The following is a 20,152-nucleotide window of genomic DNA, read 5'->3' as shown; positions in this document are numbered from 1 at the left end:
TCAAACAAACAAGGCAGGAGGATTAAGTTAATCATTCTCCCATGCTGTGACCCCCTTTGCCGTGGTGTGGCCATTGAACCAACCTTGAATTGGATGGATTACCAAATCGGACTCAATCATTTGTACTGGATGCTGGGAAATCTGAAGGTACTCTTTTGTTTTGTGGGGCATATTTGTGTTCTGAGATTGCTTGGCCTCGCTTTGCTGAAGTAAAAGATGGGGATCGTGGTGGTGGTAAAGTATGGAAACCTGGGCACAATCTAATTCTACAAGTCCTTTATATTCAGCTTTCAGTCCCAGCAGTATTTTCAGTCACAGACTTGTACTGCTCTAGTTGGAACTGCTTCTGATTTACGCTTTTGTGGAAGCCAGTCCCCAAAACTAAACCCTGATAATGCTAACTTTGCATCAGAATTTCTTTCAACAATCTCCAGAGTCCTTCCTGGGGGAAAGAAGCTTCCTTCCTTCAGTTGTTTCCCATTTCTGGATTGTTTTTTATTCATTATTTGGGAGGCAGTGTTCACTTTGGTTCAGTGTATGATGTGCATTTGCCTTCCAGGCAAAGCTCCTGGTATCTCAGGTCTGCCCAGACCTCAGAGTGCATGCAGGGTGCGCCACACATTTCAGCAACACCACCTCCATCACACCCATGGGGCTCAGCTAAGGCAAGCCAGGCATCCCCAGCCAGAGTGCTCTCAGGAGTTTTAAACTGGTTTGCCTGGCAAGTGGGTATAGCCTTCAGCTGGGGTTGGTGGGGCACAGGAGAACAACAGTTAGGAGCAAGGTGAGAGCCCCACATATTCTCCTCTGTGCTGGGAGGATGATGGTTCTGGAAAGGCCACATACAACAACCACATCCCTGTGAACAGTGATGACTAGACAGGTCACCTTGGGTAAAAGCATTGGTCAAATGGTACATGCCTCCAGGGTACAGGTGGGAAATACACCCTGGGTTGGTAGGGAGGCAGTGGGGAAGTGGCCTTTCTGCCTCAGCTCTGGGACACTGCAGAGGGCTCTCAGTAGGGAGCCATTGTGTAGCCTGCAGTCAGGGTGGGCAGAAGTGATGCCAGTAGGAAAACTGGATGATTGGTCTTGGTAGCTGTTTTGTGGTCAGTTGTGTTCATGTACCATCATACCCACAGCTCATCCACATTCCTACCTCCACAGTTACTTTTTGAGCATATCATTCAACCTCCACCACACCTGGCAGAGGGATGGAACTCTGATGTTCCTACAAGGCACGTCTTTTTCCCTAAGAACACTCATGGTGGAAGCAAACACCATTCATTTCTGCTTGGCCAGTCAGCAGGTCTGTCACCACATGCATAGGTAAATCCTGGGAACATTTACCTCATACATATGGATGTGCAAGAGACAGTCTGTCCTAATGGAAGCAGGAGTACATCACAGAGAGATTATGGAGACATGAATGGGAAGAAGCAGGATTAGGGGAACATTTGGAGTGAGGAGGGTGTGGAGGACCTGAAGATTTCCCAGTTTTATATGGGAGAGAGGTGGGGACAGCAAGAGGTGCAGGAGGACATGATGAGCAGGCATATGAACTACACAGAGCCAAGCCTTTCTTGTTCCGCCACTGACAGCATTGCTTGCTCTGCCCTCAGACAGCAAATGCCATAGACTATATAGGCAGAAGTCTGAAGCCACTCTAGATCTGCTAGTAAACAGCGTGGAAAATTCTTTTGGATCTCATATGAATCTTAGACTAATCAAAAGCAGAGAGATTTTTATGCCCATTTTCTATTAGAAACAATGGGAGCCACACCTTTGCTCGTGAAAACTATGCTGTAATCCTACCTGATTTTGTTTGGGATTTTCTGCAGAATGTGCTGTCCTGGTAATGTCCAGAAGAGTGCAGCAAATGATACTTTTTTGACAAAGTGGGTGACATTAAACCCCCAGCATAAGCAAAGGCGTCAGATGCTTACATGAAACATTGGCAGAAGATGTTTGTCCATATGCTTGAAAAAATCCCAAGGGATTTATTATTTTGCTGCTCATATCACAGCTTGCAAGGAAATTTGTCTAATGCAAATATGCTTTTCTCTTTTCTTAATTCCCCCTTTTCCTTCCCACCACAATACAAGAGGCTTAAAGTTGATTGTTTTTAAGTCATGTAATATTAATAGATTCAAAAGCTTGATTGTCTTAAAGCAATATACCATGTAGGAAAGACAGCATGCAAGCGTGAAATACAGAGAAAAAAAACAGAATGGAAAGAGCAAGGGGAAAAAGCCAAATTATCATTATCACTGTAAGATAGATACTGGAAAACCTAATAAATGTTATGAGGTAGTGAAAAATAGAGGGACCTGTTTGGAACAAAAAAATCCCACAGATTTTGTGAGAGCATAATGCAGATTTCGTCTAAATTAGAAAAATGAGAAGAAGAAACAGCATCCTTAAAAAGGAAAATAACTAAGGATAAAATGAATAAACAATTTTTGAGCTCAAACTAATGCTCTTAAATTAATTTGAAAAAATGTAGCTATAGAGCTGCATAGTAATGAAAACTAAAAGGAATTTGAATGTCAAGTGTCAAATTATAAAATACTTTCATTAGGCTTTCAGCTTGGAAAAAGTTTTACACATGCTTGCTCATCCTGCACCTTTGCTAAGGAACATCACACAGCTCTGCTGCACTGGCTTCGAGTGTGTATTTCCTTTAAGTGATGAACAGGAGACTTGTCAGTTAATCAAGGAGATACTTCCAGCCACTGATTCAGTAAATTCTGTCAGTGGAATATAAAAATTTCTACTGACTTCAGAGGGCTTTTAGGCAGGCCTTGTAAAATCCCCTGTACTCAGCACTGGTGAGGCTGCACCTCAAATACTGTGTTTGGTTTTGGCTCCTCAGTACATGGCAGTCATTGAGGTGCTGGAGCGTGTCCAGAGACGGGCAACAGAGCTGGGGAAGGGTCTGGAGCACAAGTCTGATGGGGAGCAGCTGAGGGAACTGGGGGTGTTTAGCCTGGAGAAAAGGAGGCTCAGAGGAATCCTTAGTGCTCTTTACAACTACCTGAAAGGAGGTTGTAGACAGGTGGGGGTCGGTCTTTTCTCCCAAGTAGCAAGTAACAGGGCAAGAGGAAAGGGCCTCAAGTTACACCAGGGGAGGTTTAGATTGGATATTAGGAAAAATTTCTTCACTGAAGGGGTGGTGAACCATTGGAACAGGCTGCCCAGGGAAGTGGTTGAGTCACCATCCCTGGAGGTGTTTAAAAGACTTGTAGATGTGGCACTTAGGGACATGGTTTAGTGGTGGACTTGGCAGTGTTAGGTTGAGGGTTGGACTTGATGATCACCTGAATCAGGTGAACTATTAGGGCACTGTTCAGATACAATGAGCACAGAGCAGAACATAGCTCCGTTCATCACCAACATGTGAAAGACATTTTTATAAATTTCAGTACCTCATTTTTGGGGGTCTCCATTACAGATCATTTGCTTATTCTCATGGATACTTAAATTTTTTCCAGAGAATGCTACTGATGATGATGATTACTATTACTATCAGGTCATCTACTTGAAATCAGAGCACAAGCACTAAGTCCTTGAGATATGTATGAGACTTTCTCAACCCTGAAGAGATTACTCTGGAAGAAGACAAGGAAGGGGTGAAGAAATAAAATGGTATGGCCAAGGCAGTAGCATGAGCAGAAACCCACACTGGCTGTGCCCACTTCAAAAATCGTTGCACATGAGCACTTGGCTTCACATGTAGCAACCTATTGCTTGTGTTTTTAACTAGTAAAGGGAGTGTCTGTGAGAAAGGACATGAGAAGAAGGCAAGAAACTAGTGCCTTCCCCACCTGGAGCAATGCATCTGCTTAACGTGTACCAGGAGTTCAGGACTGTTTCTGAGGCACCTGCATGTTAATGTTTGTCCCATTGACACTGTCACCTGGACAAAACACTGCAGCAAGTTTCCTATTTATAAAATACGGGCAACAAATATTTCATTGCCTGTCTGCTGTGAGGTTAGTAAATTCAGGCTTGTTTGGGAGTGGAAAGGAAAGGATGGCATAAGTGCTAAGCATAATACTTTTACCAGGCTGTGAGGCAGGTATGGTTCAAAATCTACAGGCAATTATTGAAATGTTATAAATAATACTGGTTTGAGGCCTCATCTAAACACATGAAAAATCAAATCAAGCTCTGTGACAGAGTAACATCTTGCTCCTCCCAAGTTAAAGAACTGCAAATCAGACAGAACTTGCTGGGAAGGTGTATATGGGATGGGTCAGAGGAAAGGAGACAGAATAAAAAAGATTGGGTTGTTTTGGCTAGAGATTATATTACTAGAGGAATACACAAGAAGAACCTTCAAATGTAGACATAAATAGATGTCTATTATAACATATGTATGTATGTATATATGTGTGTGTGCATATATATATATAATGATTACTGCAAAGAAGAGTAGATAGTCTATTCACTGTAAGTGTGGAGGATAAGGCAAGCAGTATGGATTTAAATATACAAAAGAGATTTAAAATCAAGATTCAGAAAAATACCTCTTTCATGCAAAGGAGAGTGAAGCACTGGAATTTTGCCTGGGGAGGTTGTGAGATCTTCAGGACTGGAAGTTTTAGGAACAGGTTTGATAGATGCCTGACAGACATTTTGGGTCTGTATGTGTTCCTACACTATGATGGCTGAACTAGATAATCCTTTTTGTTGTCCTTTTCTTCTAATTCTGTGAATTAGATTTGTGACACCTAAACAATCCCTCAAGACAGCTGTACTGCAACTCTCCACAAGCACTGACAATAATCCTCCTCTTTTCTCTGCAGGATGGCTTTTGCACCTTCTGCTCCACTGATCTTCTCTCATAGCTCATAGACATGAAAAGAGGAAATGTTTCTAGGACCCCAGAGCTTTATGTACTCAAGTTCCTGCAGCCACTGCCCTCATTAACCACCTTGGTTATATCTACATGCCCTGCGTAGTTGGCAGGCTCCAGTTCAGTGCTGTAGGTCATCTCTTAGAGCACTTTGGTTTCCTTTGGGAAAAGTACAGCACCCTGAATCCTTCCCCCGGGAAGACTAATTGAGCAGAATAACTCTTTTCAGAGAAAGAAGAAAAATCTTTTCCAAACCACTCTGGGAACATTCAGAATTCTCCTTTCTCAAAGCTCTCCAGTATGAGCCTACAACAAACATAATTTCATTCAAGTGACAGCTCCCCCTGCCCCGGGGCACACCAAGCACAGTTGGTTTGCCCCTGCTTTTCACAACATAATTGCAACTTCTGGAGTTGCCTCACCTTGACAATTCAGTTGTTTTTAGCTGGAGTGCCCCCCAGCTATGTCGAGAAATACATGCAAGTCAGACTTGTTTAGGCCTGATCTCCTGGCCTCTGCCAGTTCTCCTGTAGCTACTGAGGGACAGTTTATGTCCTCCTGGCACCTGCCAAACTGGGGCTCTGGCTCCCACCCAGTGGCTGCTGTCCTGCCTCAGGCTTTCATCCACCCAGCCTCTCAGCATCAGCACCACAGGCGTTACCAGCATGCTCCCAGCACTGCTGAAAGCTCTTTACTTAGAATAGTCAGATAATAAATTATCAGATAATAATATGTTACAGAAAAACATCTTGACCTAAATGACCTTGCTAAATAAGAGACTGTTATTCATTTTAGTCTGTACGACCTGCACACACATATTGGTATATAATTGAGACACACCTAAAGGACAGAGTACTCTGATGGAGCATACTGAGAGGAATTATGTTCTTGTTAAAAGTCATAAACAGCTGGTTCTCTAGGCCTAACTCCTTCCAAAATTCAAGGTCTCTATAGCTTGTTGCCTTTGAGGAAGGTTTGAGGCACAGGTCTAGAGCTCATTTCCTCCTGAAATTTTTTGTTCCCATATTTTCTTCTCCTGCATGTGGATACAAACAACTAAATCTTTAATTTGAAATGTTCTGTGTACCCCCAAAGTGTGAATTTGTGCCTTTTGCTATAGCAATTGAAGGGCTGGAAAGAGGTCTTTAGAAGCCACCTAGTCCATCTCCCTTCCCTCAAACAGAATCGATTCTACCATGTCCTTCCTGACTGCTGCTTGAACAACCACAGGTTAAAAACCTCCCAGGATGGCAACTCCACACCCTTTTCAGGAAAGCAGCCAACAATTCTCCTTACTGTTAAGGCTTTCCTGATGCCTAACCTGAAGCTTTTTGCTGTATTTTAGTTCTTTCATGTCTTACAGCATGTGAGGATTTAGCAAGGCATCAAGCAGAAGAGCAGTTTTGTGAAAAATAACCCAGTATAGTACAACCCTTAGTAGTTCCTAGTAGTTCCTCTATGTGGCTGGATTATCTTTACATAAAAAAACAATATGGCAGGCTTTTTTGAAATGTGTTCAGACAGCTGGATGCAATATTAAGTTTGAACAACATGCAGAGCACCAAGTAAAACACATATAACTAATACATATTAATTTGTATTCATGTAAATAATACATATTTGTTATATATTACTGATAAATTTCAGCCTTACTCAAGCAAGTAAGTGTATGACAGTAGTAGCTCAAAAAGCTGTCTGAGAACAAATACCTGAGCTGACATTATTGAGACACCAGCTGTGTCTCATAGCCCTCTACCGAGCCACAGTCTTATGGCCTTTCCAGTGCCACGTGGTCCCAGGCTCTGCTCCTCCAGTTGTGCTTCAGTTGTTCCAGCCAGGCTGCTCCTTATCCGAGTACAGCTTGCACACAGGCAACGCAAGAAGGGCTACATCCCTGCTGTTCCCCACTTCTCCTACAAGTGGTTCTCAAGCACATTCATTGTAGCTGTAGGTAAAGCTAGGCCAGCTGGCACTCTGAGATGCTAGGTGATAAATACCTTCTTGTCAGATGGTAAACCTTGGGCTAAGGGCTTTTCTCCAGAAATTCAGTATAGGGTGACTTCACAAGTGGCTCTCTCCTACACCTCCTGTGAAACATGCTCAGACAGGGCTGGAGACAGCGTAAGTACTGCTGGCTTGAATGTAGAGTATGACAGCTCCTGATGTCTGCAAAGTGTCTCTGCTCAGCGGCTGTGAGCGGGCTTTGCTGGAGAGCTGAGCCAGTCACCCCCCCAGTGCCAGCTGAACGAGACGGACACTTAGTGTGCATCAGCTCTGACTCGCCACGCTCCCCGCGGGGGAATCACTGCCTGGGGACAACCAAGGTGTGAGCAGGGCATCAAACTGAAAAGTGGAAACCCTTTCCTGATGGCAAGGAGCATGGAGAAAACCATTTGGCTCCCTGAGGAGCTCCCCATGGGTCCATCAGGGCAGGGGCTGGCTGCCAGGGACCATCCCACCCCAGACAGGAGCAGGCAGCTGCGGCACCGGGGGGCAGCCCCAGCCCTGGGCCATGGGCACCTCCCTGGGGATGGGGACAGGCCAAGGCTTGGCTGGGCCGTGGGCCCGTGGGTGGGCCCAGCTGGGCAGGGCTGTGGCTGGGCAGAGCTGTGGGGAGCTGGAGACCGGCCCTGCTGCAGGTTGCTGGGGCAGGGGCTGACATTAGGTCCTGGGCCGTGGGGGAGCTTCGGGGGGAAGGGGGGTGAGCAGGGACAGTCAAGCTGGTGGTACTGTCAGGGTCCTGACAGCTACAGGCCAGGAAACTGAGGTAACAGGAGCTTATTTCGCTGTCTTGCACCCATGCCATAACTAAGTCATCCCTCTCCTGTGCACAGCACAGTTCCTTTTGTTATAAACGCCATCTGGCCACAGCAAGCCAGTTTAGTTTCATGCCTTTAAATCCCTCCCCGCTCTCCCCATACCAAGCTGGCATCCAGCCTGGTGGGGAAGAGCTCAAGGTCAGAAACATTTCTGTGGAGAAAAACCTGCGAAAGCAGTTTCTTTCAGTGGAGAAACTGAAAGTTCATGACACTTGACTGCCTGTTATCTTTGCACCTGCAGATGCACAAGTGCAGTAATAATATGGACCTTTTTCCTTGATTTTTTTCCATGCTTACATCCACTGTGACTTTTCCTGTGTGGTGCAGGGCAGAGGGCTGGGCTGGCACGGGGAGCATCTTACGGCCCTCAGGAAAAACTTACTCATTTTGTGGAGACATTTCACTGACCAGAGATAATAATCTGCTATGACATCTATTAGTACAGGTTTTATTTGGTTTAAAGTATATGTCAAAACTGAACATAAGAACACAACAAGCTACACTGCTGAACAATATCTTACATGCACAACATATGGACGACTTAGCCCTACATTTGCCTTTTTCCTCCACATTTCTCAGGTAGTAGGTTAAAATTTACTTTTCTGTCTTAAACTGGGCTTCCCTTTGAGAGGAATCTTGTCCATCTGAGGGGAACCTTGCCCACCCAAACCTCTCCTTTCTCCTTGATAGTCGTGGCAGTGATCATCTGCATATGCTGCCACAGGTCTCTTGTCAGTGACTGAAATTCATTAGCATAAAATAAATACCAAACAAATGTGATAACTGCATACATTTAATTTAATGTAATGTCAGCAGTCAGCTCAGAACACAGGTAAGAGCTAACTTTGTCAAGTAAAATGAAGATATTATATTGTTTCTCTGGCTGTAACATTAAACCTAAAATTATCTCAGATATCCTCAGCTCCTGCTCTCCAGCAAATCTGAAACTTAGTTTGAGTTGTTGGCAATTGGACTTTCTAGTAAACTAAAAAACCACCTGATTACTCTCTTTCCTGTAAAGGACATGTTTTTAGGAAATCACAAGAGCTGAAACTGTTCCATCTCTAAATCCACTTTAGAATATGTGCTTTTGGATAAAGTCCCTTAATAACAGTTTTATTTTCCTTGGAAACTAATTGACGTTAAATTCCTACAGGCAGAAGCTACTGGCCTTTATGTTAGGACATGCTGGCCAGCACATGCTGTAATGAACTATATTTATCCTCCTCCCTTTTCTGACATGAGGTCATGCCATGTTTTTCCCTGGTGAGTTAGCAAACAGCTTCTCAGCACCATGATCCTGTGTCGTCAGCTGTTGCCTAGGTTCCCCACTGGCCTCTTCCCTGCCTCTGGAGTTTCATACAGTCAGGTTATGCAGATTTCCTTCTTGACACATTATGCTTTTTCCCTGGAGAAACAATACCATCTTTAGCTCTGCTGCTTCTTGGCTGGAAACACCAGGAGGAGGTATTTGTGTAAAAAAGGATCTAAATTGGCTGTCCGGGGTAAAAGGGAGGAGACACCTGTCTACCAAAAGGTAGGACAGTTGCAGAAAATGTCCATTTGGACAGTTACAGAAAATGTTGCTTTCCTCTTCCCTTGCAATCATGCCTCCACGTGAGGGAACAAACTCAGGGACAGAACACTCAGGCAATGATAAAGAAAGCAGGAGCTCTACAGTATGGCCCCTTAATTATCTCGAAAACTTGCAGATTTGAGGGCCTGCAAATGCCTTTTTAAAGTTTAGCCCTACATTTGCAAATTAAATACATATTTAGGTACCCTGGGAAAGAGGCCTTGATGTTCAGAGACACTGTGCAAATTAAATTCCTATTCTGCACCTGGACTTCACATTAACAAAGAAAACAAACCCACTTGATCTAGTGAGCTAGAAATGGATTTAGCTGTCTATCTTGGTAATTCTTCCAGAAAGCATGTTAGCTTTAATCACCGTTTACACAGGGAGATAATCCATGTTTTATGTTTGAAAAATGTCTTTTCTTTCAACAACCTTACCTACTGCTAAAAAGAAGGGAGGAAAGAGGGTTACTACTAAAGCAGCATCCAGGCTTTTGTTCACAGTCAAGGATCTTTGGTATTGCTATGATAATATGCTTGGCAAATAGAGCGTGTAGCTGGATGGGAAAGCTACTTAAAATTCAGCGGCTCAGCTGTCAGCAGCTCAGCTGTGTGGCTCGTTCAACAAATTGTTCCTTGCACTGAGCAAAGACTGGGCTTTTTCACCCACTTTTAGGGGACCTCTTTTAGTGGTCAGAATAGTGATTTATCTGTGGGCATCTTAAGCAAAAAGTCTGTCCTGGATTTGGCTGGGATAGAGTTAATTTTCTTCTTAGTAGCTGGTACAGTACTGTGTTTTGGATTTAGTATAAGAATGATGTTGATACATGGGTGTTTTAGTTGTTGCTAAGTAGTGTTCACTCTAAGTCAAGGATTTTTCAGCAAGCAGGTGCACATAGAATCATAGAATCCTTTAGGCTGGAAAGGACCTTTAAGATCATCACATCCAACTGTTAGCCCAGGACTGCCAAGTCCACCACTAAGCCATGTCCTTAAGCACCACATCTACGCATTTTTTAAACAATTCCAGGGGTGGTGATTCCACCACCTCCCTTGGCAGCCAGTTCCAATGCTTCACCACATTTTCAGTGAAGAAATTTTTCCTAACATGTAATCTAACACCATCCCTGGTACAGCTTGAAGGCCATTTCCTCTTGTCCTGTTGCTTGTTACCTGGGAGAAAAGACCTACTCTCACCTGCCTACAACATCCTTCCAGGTACTTGTAGGCAGATATGAAATTCCCCCTCAGTCTCCTCCTTTCCAAGCTAAACAACCCCAGTTCTCTCAGCTGCCCTTCATAAAGTTTGGTCTCCAGACCCTTCACCAGCTTCATTGCCCTCTGGAAACACACCAGCACCTCAATGTCTTTCTTGTAGTGAGCGGCCCAAAACTGAACATAGTATTCAAGGTGTGGCCTCACCAGTGCTGAGTACAGAGGGACAATCATACAAAGGGTTCACACACACTGTAAAAGCATACTATTTACTTTTAAGCAAGTCTTCTTGTATAGGCTTACTGAAAATACTCAAATCTGATCTAGCTAACCGATTCCATTTTATAAATATGATCCTGGAATTACATCTCATCTAGAAGTATTTCAACAGTGGTTTAAGTTCTTTTTTTTCATTCATTTTCTAAGAAAAAAAGAATTTGTAACAGATTATTACTTTCTCCCTAATGGAAATGATCTCACACACAGAACATCAAACTGCTGACTGGATTTAATCCAAAGTTTCCTGAACAAGAACATCTGGTTGAAAGACACTAATGCTAGAAAATCTATGTATAAGATCAAAACAGTATTTTGAACAATTTTGTGACTTACATACAATAGCTGCTATAAAGAATCAGTACAGTAATTTTAACAAAATTAAAAGCCACCAGCAACTTTTTAAAGTCATCATAAAAATATTTGCATGTTTCATGTTTAGAACCATGATAAACCAGTAAACTTGGTTCACAGGCAAGGGTGAGATTGACAATACAGCAATTCAATGAAATAATTAAAAAACTTGCTACTGATATTATAGTATCCTTACCTTTGCCATGGAGAAAGGGATTATTAGGAAGGTATAAAATATTTAATATATACTTGACATGGCAGATATTTCTGCCTCCTACAGAAGATTAAAAACTATAGTTATGCAGCCTATGCCTTCTAAACTAGCATAACAGAGAAATCTGTAGGCTATTATAATACAGTGCACTGTCCCTAAAGGCAAAATAGAATGAGAAAGTTTACATAAACACAAATAAGATTGGTAGTCTTAAATCAGTCTAGTTCTCTACTGAATTGTGTAAACTGATGCTAAAAACTGCCTGGGTAAGTAAATCATCCTGTGTCAAATTCTTCTGGTTTTCAAAGTAATTTTTGTTTATTTGAGTTGGGGTTTTCTCCTCCCTTTTTCTCTCTCTTATTTTATAGGATTTTCATATGAGAAGAAAAAAGGAACATATCTACACAATGGTGGTCTTTGTTATTTAGATTAACTCTTCTGGAAAAAAGGGCAAAGAAAATCAACACAGAAATAAATCAGATTTGTAAAAGACCTAGTTAGATGTTTCTATTACATACATGTAAGATTATTAAGCACAGCACAAGTGAAACCATAGACAATAAGTGCATAGTGATTAAGATGAAAGAGGGATTATATTTTTAGGGGATTGATATGGACTGCTAATTTTGTAATGTCTTAATGCATTGAATTTGAAATCTTTGTAAGTCAAGTAATAGAGAAGTTTTAGCCTTGTGTCTTTATGAGACAATGAAGTCAAGATACTAGCAAAATTCACATTGAACAACTGTTACTTTTCTAATAATATGAGTCATGAAAATACAGTATTAAATAAGATAGCCAGAGTCTACTGGCTATATCTTCTAATACATATTGCATATAAATATATGTATAAAGCGGCTACTTTAATGATAAAACCTGCAAGTTTGGTTGCTCAGTTAGAAAATGAACTGTTGCGGTAATGTTCTCACATACCGTCTGCTTAGCTTTTGCCAAGATAATGGGCATGGTAACAACCGACAGGATTTTATTTTGTTACAAAATTTAGTCAATATTCATACCTGTCCTATGCCATTATTCTCTTTCTACTGTAGAAGTGTGCATTTATTATAATAAATCTAATAACATAAATACACATTTTTAGGAAACAGCTATTCAATTGCTCTTTTTCATCTGTAGAGAATATTCAATGGAGGAAATGACCGGTGTTTGCTCAAAAGCTTTCTCAGCAATACTGAACCAGTAAAAGTAGCAAGTGAGGACATGGGATAAAAGACAGCAACATTTTAACTGACAACATCACACAGCCAAACTGGCTTTAGGACTGGAGTGAAACAGTGCTCTTCCTGCCATACATGTAATTGCAAACAATAAAGATTTTGTCACTGGAATTTACAAAACAGATGCTGAAGAGGGAAAATAAGTCAGACTGGCCTTTGTATCTTTGTTGACTCTGCAGGGAAATGAACAAAATATGCATTTTTTAAAAAAGTAAATGAACGTGACCAAACCACGGACAGTGAAGTTCACCACTGAATCAGTTTGACACTGTTCAGTTCAACACTGAAACCACAGAAACCGTAAAAATGGTTTCTGTCTATTCTCTGCTCTCCAAGGAGAAGAGCAGAATGATGAAAGTGTTGTGCAATAGATATTTGAATCTAGTCCAGGGTGCCTGTTAGTTAAACACAGGGTGAAAATTATTCCTCAGGCTATGAATGCAGATGATTTTTTGGGTGTATTGAAATTTCTAGACAGGTTGTCAGTCTTTTTCTTAAAGATAGCCCTTCATTAATTGTCAAAAAGAAAAGCAATGGTATTTACAACACATTCGGGGAGAAATGGTATTGTTTGGACACAGGGACAACCATGATGGAATGGGCTACTAAAGAATGAATGTGCTGGTGCAAACCAATACATTAAAGTATCTATACTGAGATCTGATGGTTCTTTAGTATTACAAGGCATGGCAAAGACTCAAATGCGTTAGAGCTGCTTTGCTTTCTTTTCCTCTGTTGCATGTCTTAAATTACCATGGAGCAGTCAAATGTATTTATGTATCTTAATAGCTAATGGGAAACCCCTTCATTAGCCTCACTGTGATAGAAATTCTTTCCAAATGGGGTAGAAGATTTCAGCTGGGGCTGGGACTTGTTTAAGCAAAGCGTCTGATACCACTTTAAGACTTCCTCGGGAATACTGTGGGGACTACAGCTGCCACTCCAGAAAGGACTGGGTCTCCATCGTAACCTGTGACTTGTCTGCCAGCCCCATCCACATGTCTCAAGAATCTGAGTATTCCTAAACAACTCTAACCATCTATTTCTGGGCGTACTACCTCTGATGTTTACACACTGAGACAAGGTGGGTACTAAGTATCTGATACCATTTTTACTTTGCACCGTAATTGGTTGGCAACGGCAGGGCTGAAGAGCACTTGCCTCAACCTGCCTGACAAGTTTTTGAGCTAGCCATTTCAGATGTTACTGCACCATGTGTAATCCCACGTCAAGACTCAATAGCAGTTCTGAATTTGCCATATGCAAAAATGAAGAAAAGGCCTCTTCCAATTCCACTAAACCAGACCCTGGGGAAATCCTGCCTAATGTTGATTGTCATGTACAAGTAACTTCTAAAACAGAAGGGTTCTTTGCTGACTCTTTTCTTCTGCCTGCATAGCATCTGGAAAGGAAAAAAATCCTCATGCTTGGCAACCACTGTGGTTGTTAGGTAAATTCCAGAGCATGGAGATTACCAGAGCCACATACTGCTATCTGAAAGGCATTCACAGCCCAAAGCCCACCTATGGAGAACCTCTGTCTCCCACAATTCAACTTGATGACCTATGGGAGGCCCTGAGAGAAAACTGGAAGTATGGCCATTAATAATGCAGGACTTCAATGAAAATGTTGAGAGCACAAAAGACCTAGAACAATAAAACCTCTACAAGAGCTAGGAATTGGTGTGAGATTCAGCTGCACAGAGAACGGGATGTTGTGGATAGGTGCTTCACTTGTTTTTATGGTAGAATGCACTGACATACAGAGAATAGTGAAAGAGGGAAACAAGCCATCAGTTTGCCTACTTATCAGAGTGTTTACAGTAATTTATAATGGATTATATTTAATCTTTATTCTTAAAATTTAATGTAAATTTAATGTAACATTTGGAATCTCATTTTTGAATAGGCATACTGCTCTCCAGGAGAGGGCAGTGCATTCCCAGGATCGGTTGGCTCCCATTGCTCTCTTAATTCAAGAAGTTTAACTAGAAACTCTGACGAAGACAGAAAGTTTCTTTCTCATGGCACAACCAAGACCTCAAGAGGTGTGTCTATATTAGACAAAACTGTTGGACAAGACAAACTAAAGGTTGTCCTCTGTCTCCCTGAAGACGAAAGTACGGAAATAAGCTAGTGATAGTACATCAGTCATCACTACTGTGCAAAAAGGAAGCACAGAAGTGGACTGAATATATCACCACAGCTGTACAAGGGGAAATAAATAGCATAACCTGAATTTTGGCTAGGGACAACTTCTCCCTATTTATTACACAGTTATCATAAATCTGTATGCTCTAAAGGCATAAAAGGCAGCTGGGAGCTAAGACTGGCCCTTTATTTTATGTCATTTCATTCTTCAACTCATTTCATTACTTTTCATATTTTTACAGGACCATGTGAGGGATATTTCTGCAAATGGCAGGTGATGAGTCAGAGTGCTTTTCTTCACTTACAGTCATCCCTGTCCTGCCAGGTGATTTCTTTTTAAAATGTCTAAGGGAGTTGATTTACCCATTCAAACTCATTGTCTCATAAACTTTACTTGCTCACACTCCTACAACCACATGCAATCAAGCACCTCTTGGTGCTGGACCTCTGGGCATCCAAGCGGTCTGCCCAGCATCAGCAGCGGGGTACAAGGGATGCTGGCTCCTGAGTCCTCATCACATCTCTGGGGTTATTTTTGATTAACAATGGCTAACTAGCTTTTTTTCTATCTTTTACATCATTTAGGAGTCAAGAGCTGTAATGGGGTGATCCTTTTCTACAGCCTCTCTTCCTGATTGGTTAACAGAAAAAAAAAAAAAAAAAAAAGGCAGAATGTGGTGTGCAGCCATGTTATTCAAGCACTAGAAAAGGAAGGACAAGGCACGGTGCATTTCTCTCAGCTCTTACATTCTAGATGGAGGAGAGAGCATATATCACCTGAGTAATAATCTCAGAACTGAACTACAAAGACTAACAGAGAATTTTTTATTTGCTTAGAGCCAAGCAGAAATTTGAAATACAGTCATAAACAATAAAACGGGAGGTCAGTGAATATACTGACAGAACCAAAGAATCAGAAAACCAAACTTCTAAGAGCAATGTACTTTCTACAGGCTTGCAGTAAGGATAGAAAAAGATAAGCAGTCAGTGGGTTAGAATGAAGAACTTGCTACAGAGCTGAAGGACAGAGGAATTCATTGAGAGGGAAGGGTACTGGCTGTTTATATTAGGGAGGTAGTATTACATTAGGAATATGTAACAGTTCACTGTGTTAGCTGGAAATTGAAACTAGACCTTTCCTAAATTATTTTTAGTGCATTTGCTATCTCACCATCTACCCACGTTACAGTTAAATCCACTTTCTACAAGTTCCTTCAGAGTCTGAGACAAGTGCTAAAGATCAGTGTGTTTGGTAGGCAGGGGGATGCATCCTCCAAGGGGCTAACAATGACCATACCACAGTCTGTGTTCCCTCCTGCTTTCAGTAGTGCAATGTATTCTCTAGGTGGACAATCATAAACAATTAGGCACATAAATATATCTGTATAACCAAGACTAAGTTTGAGAACCTTTTCTATTGCAGTACTCAAAGGGAACATGAGCCACATTGTTCTTTTTCAGATAATTTTATACCTTCCTCTTCCCCTTCATTGCAAATTTTGCTCCTGTGAACTTGAGGAAGGGCAGGGGTTTCTGTTTGTCTCTTTCATTTTATTAAGCTGTGGTTGCGCCTTGTGACATCTCCCTTGCCCTGGCACACTCCCCAGTCCTAAGTCATGTGCCACTTTTGCCAGGTCTTTAGTACAACCTGCCACAGTGCCAGGATCATACTTTCTCTTGCTGACTCAGAAGTGCACACAAAAGACTGCCTTCACCTCAGCAACTACATCTACAACCCATCTCAGAGGGTGATCTGCATCCATGCCCAGAGGTGGATGCACTACTGACTCCCTGGGTAAATACATATAGTCTTGTCCTCGTCCCCTGCTCATCCCAATGCTGCAATGTTCTTGCAGTAGTCCTAGTCCTTCCAGTCTGACTGGTAATGATTTCAGTATCAGGATGTCCTTTGTCTGTTGAAGAGGGGACAAAGACTACGTCTATACTAGTAAACTAAACATAGCCAGAGCCTGGGCTTGCACACTGTCCCGTGATAGTGCAAGTTATTCAGTTGTTGGCACATTCCCTGGCATAGCTCTGGCCCATGCTGGCTAGCATGGTCTCACATAATGCTAAAACATGGTGTGGGGGCTGAGAGTCTGGGGACTTTCCCAGCGATCAGTGTAACTGTCCATTTCATTCTTGATAAAACCTAGCAATGTCTGTAGAATCTTAACTACACTCTACAAATGTTCTGCATGGCCGAGTAACACCTGGTGATGTAGTATTCCTCTTACTGACATTCACTAGAATATATATGCAACTGCAGAAAATATCCATTTTTTAAAAATTCACATTTGAACCAAACTATATCTTTCATAAGTAGAAGCTCACCATAAAATTAAAAATATTGTTAGAAATAGAGAAGACAACAGAGAAGTTAGTTATAATTTTTAGGTCCAAGGACCCATGAATGTATATGCATGTGAATTTGAGTAGGGATTCCTATCTAGCAATAGTTCTACTGAATTGCACAGTGAAGGCTGGGTGGGACAGTGAAGGGAATGGTCTTCATCTCACCAAGAATTTTGAAGAACTCAATTGATTTCTGTCTTGAATCACAAGTTACAAAATCGCCAACAGTTTCACAAAAAAACTTTTCACACACATAAAAAATTGTTGATTAAAAAGTGTGATTTGAGATGGAACAGAAAATAAGAGATGAGCTGTCAGCAGATTTAAACAGAGATTTATGTGGGAAGAAGTAATGATACACTGGAAGGATTTTGGGGAAAATGACAGATAAGAAAGCTGAAAAGGACAAGAGTTAGTTAAATTAATCATATCACTCTTACCATTTCCATTTCAGTTTTCAGCTAAGGGCAGGCTTGCTAGCCATTATTGCTTTGCCATATAAAACACAGTCCAGGCTACTGATAAATGTCAAGCTCTTCAATTCTTCCACCTATTACTGTCTAAAGCACTTTAAAGGCTATTGCAGCTCTCTCAAATATTTATAAAGAGACAGTTTTGGAAAGCAGACAGCTACTTTGCCATATGTCTGAATTGCTGTTCCTCAATGTGTTTTTGAAGAGTAATGACAACTCTTAATATTTTTAAGGACAATTTAAAGGGACCCTCTTCATTGACATTTAGTCCACAACTTGAGTTTTGGAAAAAAATGACTAAAGGATCATTTTTAATGTTTGGACACATGATTTATCTTATCAAGCACATTCCCTTCTACTTTCAAGTACTGTAAAGCAACTGTGTGGCAAGCAAGAGCAACCAGCTAACATAAGACAAAAAAATGCAAACTAAACATACACATTTGGGAAATCCCTTCCTGTTCTGCTGTGACAATGTGGGATTACCAAGCTCAAGGCTTGGCATTTCTTTCCCGTGACAGACAGTAAAAGAAACTGTTCCATAGTAATCCAAGCCTCTCTCTCGATAGCACTCCTCTGAACTTGAAGACTGCATTGACATATAAGCATCTGTAATGAACAGCAGAAATCAGTCCCTTAATTTATGTGTTTAAATTTAAAAAACAATAATAACCTTCCATAACCTCCATGAAATAGGTAAAAATGAGTTAGAAAAATCATGCAGATTAGTAGGCAGTCACAGGAATGTCTGGAAATAAAGAACAGAAGGCATTTGTAAGGGTGTCTGGACCGACTTCATGCAACAGATGGTACTTGGTAGGAGCACTTGCATTTCAATTTCACTTCTGCACGCTGCTTGTTTTGTATTAGGGAAGCAAAACCTCACATGTGGCTCTAAAATTTCTTCAAATGTAATTTTTCATGAGTTTTATTTAGGAGATTAATGTTCAGGATTAAAAAAAAATATATTGTTATCCTTTTATTTATTTCTTCTTCATTCTCATTTTCATTTCCCCCCCACCCTGCCAATACATGCAATAAGAGATGTGATGTCCAGTATTTTGATTTTTACATATAACTTTAGTTGTGTTCATTTCTGATATGTTCTTCTATTTACTTACATATAAAAGGAGAACTAGAACTCTCTACTTTGTCAGTTAGCAGACTTAAAACATACAGTGTTAGTTCCCTTGGGATCAAAAGGCCCTACTTTCTACCCATGACTAAGGAAATTTTGCAGCATGCCCACAAGATCAAGAAACAATCAATAGTACTGAGCAGAGTTTTAGCAGAACTTTTTACAACAAAAATGACCTTTTTTTGCTTCTGACCTATTTTGTGCTGCTGTAGCACAGCTGTATCCCCTCTGCATTCCCAGGGTTTTTTGACGCGGTCTCTGGACGCTCACAAATGCCATAATACTGCCATCATGTCATGTTGTTGGTGGTATAGCATCAGGGCCTCTTACCAGCTTGCTTCCTACAATAATTTATATCTAAACTCCTGAAATAAAAACACAGAATGAAAATATCAGCATTCTGGAAATCTGAAACCAGCTGTTGTAGGAAGGTATAAAGTATTTTTCTGACCTGTTTAATGTGAGTTTTATTTACTGGAGAGTCATCATCACAGATACAGCATAATCCCATGTTGCTGTTTGTTCATGCTAGAGACACATTATTTCAGTAACTGTTTTGGAAGTGATCCACAAACCTTGTAATAAACATTCTTCTACTGGCCTTTATACAGTAAGTTTTTCATGTTTCCAGTTGTCTCCTTTATGCTTGCAGTAAAATATGCCTACTGTATGGTATGTGTACTGACAACTGACCAGTCCACTAAGATTGGCTCATATTCAAAGTGCTGACCAGTCTCAGGTGGCTTTTGCACTGGGCCAGTTACGGGGAGACAAACTCTGACTTTTGCAGGGAGGATTTTATCTTGATAATACGTTTTCCAACACAGTTGGACTTCTGAAGTGTGTTCTGCATTTCCTTTAACAGCAATCAAGCAGAAACATGACCAAGCTGAACATGATCCCACTCCACCAGACTCACGAGTATAGCATCAGTAGGTTAAATGAACAGCAGTACTGGAAAGAAAAATGTGACAAGTCAGCTGGAAGAGCAAAGTTGGAGAGAGCAGGAAAAAGTGAGGGTAATAAACAAGAATCGGGTATGAGGAGAAGCACTGCAGGGTACAGAGAAGTAGAAGAACCCTGCCCTAAAGAGCAGCCAAACTGGAGTCCATTCTGTGCACAATAACTGGACTTTGTCAAACATTTTAGTGGCTGGGTTATGCCACAAGTCCATATGAACAAATTCAGCCTTATCAATAAAAACGCTCTAAATTCACATGTAAAGCAAATTCCTGATTCAAAATTAAGCAAGCACAAAAGAATCTGAATATTCTCTCATACTTAAATATATCTTACCAAAGAAAATAAAAATCACAGTAGAGAACATAGTGGGGAGAATGGAAGGAAGAAACATACATACTGTGGCCTTTACTCTCTGGGATGCCACAGTAATCTAATCTGGTAGCAGGACTGGTTGTGAATGGTCTATTTTCATTCTCATCAGGATTCCTGCAGTAGTTTTCTTCAAACCCCCACGAGTA

General features: G+C 41.2%; 1 long non-coding RNA gene across 1 annotated transcript; it reads left to right on the top strand.

Moving 5' to 3' along the window:
* The first annotated feature begins 14,467 nt into the window (after positions 1-14,467).
* On the top strand, positions 14,468-19,887 carry LOC121090679. The gene is made up of 3 exons (XR_005828654.1): positions 14,468-14,602; positions 14,948-15,030; positions 15,291-19,887. It is a non-coding gene; the product is annotated as an uncharacterized LOC121090679 (long non-coding RNA).
* The last annotated feature ends 265 nt before the right edge of the window (positions 19,888-20,152 follow it).

Source organism: Falco naumanni, chromosome 6 (assembly GCF_017639655.2).
Source record: "Falco naumanni isolate bFalNau1 chromosome 6, bFalNau1.pat, whole genome shotgun sequence".
Taxonomy (NCBI): Eukaryota; Metazoa; Chordata; class Aves; order Falconiformes; family Falconidae; genus Falco; species Falco naumanni.
Note: the sequence above shows the minus strand (reverse complement) of the source record. Positions and strands in the feature narration are given on the sequence as shown.